A 2,970-nucleotide genomic window follows, 5' to 3' on the forward strand; every position below is an offset into this window, starting at 1 on the left:
GATGCCTTCCCTTCCGTCTCTCTGCTTTCCTACTGTCTTCATCCAATCCTTCTTACTCCTTTCCATGGCAAGCTTATGTAGGGTTTCACCGTTGTCAGTGGCTACCTCCCATCCTCTCAGTGAAAATGTTCCTATGCTCTGTCACAGCATATGGCTAATCAGCTGTCGGTTCTCGGTCAGGCCGGAATAGAATCCATTGATTCTTTTGCGTCTGTCACTAACGCCCCGCCTGCTAGGAGTTTGAAGCACGTCACAGTCATTCAATCATTGAATCCTACTCAGAATACCACAGACAAGGTTTAGACCTTCCGGATTCTCTTGAATGCCGCCATCAGTTCTTGCCTATACCACGAAGACTCTGATCTCACGGAATGGCTGGCTCGTTTGTCAGGCGAGCACTCGGTTGTCAGGCGATCAACCATGCATCGTGTATCAGGAATCCAAGAGATAAACACTAGAGCCTTGATTGCTTGTAGAACAAAAGTGGTTGTCAGTCACCTTGTTCATAGGTGAGAATGATGATGAGTGTCACGGATCATCACATTCATCAAGTTGAAGAACAAGTGATATCTTGGACAAAGAACAAGCGGAATTAAATAGAAGAACAATAGTAATTGCATTAATACTCGAGGTACAGCAGAGCTCCACACCTTAATCTATGGTGTGTAGAAACTCCACCGTTGAAAATACATAAGAACAAGGTCTAGGCATGGCCGAATGGCCAGCCTCCCAATGATCTAAGAACTAGATGTCCAAAGATGATCAAAGGATCTAAAATAATCCAAAGATGAAAATACAATAGTAAAAGGTCCTATATATAGAAAACTAGTAGCCTAAGGTGTACAGAGATGAGTAAATGACATAAAAATCCACTTCCGGGCCCACTTGGTGTGTGCTTGGGCTGAGCAATGAAGCAATTTCGTGTAGAGACTCCTCTTGGAGTTAAACGCCAGCTTTGGTGCCAGTTTGGGCGTTTAACTCCCATTTAGGTGCCAGTTCCGGCGTTTAACGCTGGAATTTCTGTAGGTGACTTTGAACGCCGGTTTGGGCCATCAAATCTTGGGCAAAGTATGGACTATCATATATTGCTGGAAAGCCCAGGATGTCTACTTTCCAACGCCGTTGAGAACGCGCCAATTGGGCTTCTGTAGCTCCAGAAAATCCACTTCGAGTGCAGAGAGGTCAGAATCCAACAGCATCTGCAGTTCTTTTGAGTCTCTGGATCAGATTTTTGCTCAGATCCCTCAATTTCAGCCAGAAAATACCTAAAATCACAGAAAAACACACAAACTCATAGTAAAGTCCAGAAAAGTGAATTTTAACTAAAAACTAATAAAAATATAATAAAAACTAACTAAAAGATACTAAAAACATACTAAAAACAATGCCAAAAAGGGTACAAATTATCCGCTCATCACAACACCAAACTTAAATTGTTGCTTATCCCCAAGCAACTGAAGATCAAATAGGATAAAAAGAAGAGAATATGCAATGAACTCCAAAAACATCTATGAAGATCAGTATTAATTAGATGAACGGGGCTTTTAGCTTTTTGCCTCTGAACAGTTTTGGCATCTCACTCTATCCTTTGAAATTCAGAATGATTGGCATCTTTAGGAACTCAGAGTCCAGATAGTGTTATTGATTCTCCTAGTTAAGTATGATGATTCTTGAACACAGCTACTTATTGAGTCTTGGCCGTGGCCCAAAGCACTCTGTTTTCCAGTATTACCACCGGATACATACATGCCACAGACACATAATTGGGTGAACCTTTTCAGATTGTGACTCAGCTTTGCTAGAGTCCCCAATTAGAGGTGTCCAGGGTTCTTAAGCACACTCTTATTGCCTTGGATCACAACTTTATTTCTTTCTTTCTCTTTCTTTTTTTTTGTTTTCGATTTTTTTTCGCCTCTTTTTTTTTTGTATTCACTGCTTTTTCTTGCTTCAAGAATCATTTTTATGATTTTTCAGATCCTCAGTAACATGTCTCCTTTTTCATCATTTTTTCAAGAGCCAACATTCATGAACCACAAATTCAAAAGACATATGCACTGTTTAAGCATACATTCAGAGAACAAAAGTGTTGCCACCACATCAGAATAATTAAACTGTTGTAAAATTCAAAATTCATGCAATTCTTTTCTTTTTCAATTAAGAACAATTTTTAAGAAAGGTGATGGATTCATAGGACATTCATAACTTTAAGGCATAGACACTAAGACACTAATGATCATAAGACACAAACATAGATAACATAAGCATGAAAATTTCGAAAAAAAAATAAAGAACAAGGAAATTAAGGAACGGGTCCACCTTAGTGATGGCGGCTCTTTCTTACTCTTGAAGATCCTATGGAGTGCTTGAGCTCCTCAATGTCTTTTCCTTGTCTTTGTTGCTCCTCTCTCATGATTCTTTGATCTTCTCTAATTTCATGGAGGATGATGGAGTGTTCTTGATGCTCCACCCTTAGTTGTCCCATGTTGGAACTCAGTTCTCCTAGGGAGGTGTTCAGTTGCTCCCAATAGTCTTGTGGAGGAAAGTGCATCCCTTGAGACATCTCAGGGATCTCATGATGAGAGGGGTCTCTTGTTTGCTCCATCCTTTTCTTAGTGATGGGCTTGAGGTCATGCCTTCTCAGTTGAACTGGCTTCCCTCTTGAATCTCTCTTTCATTGAGCGCCCTCTTCATAAATATCTATGAGGACTTGGTCCAACCTTTGATCAAAGTTGATCCTTCTTCATGGCCACAACTTCATAGAAGTGGTCTTGATGCACCCTTGAGATGAATCTCTCCATCTCCCATGACTCGGAGGTGAAAGCTTTTGCCTTCCCTTTCCTCTTTTTAGAGGTTTCTCCGGCCTTGGATGCCATAATGGTTATGGAAAAACAAAAGCAATGCTTTTACCCACCAAACTTAAAAGGTTTGCTCGTCCTCGAGCAAAAGAGAAGAGAGTAGAAGAAGAAGAAA

This window comes from Arachis stenosperma, chromosome 2, assembly GCF_014773155.1.
Source record: "Arachis stenosperma cultivar V10309 chromosome 2, arast.V10309.gnm1.PFL2, whole genome shotgun sequence".
In the NCBI taxonomy this organism is placed as follows: domain Eukaryota; kingdom Viridiplantae; phylum Streptophyta; class Magnoliopsida; order Fabales; family Fabaceae; genus Arachis; species Arachis stenosperma.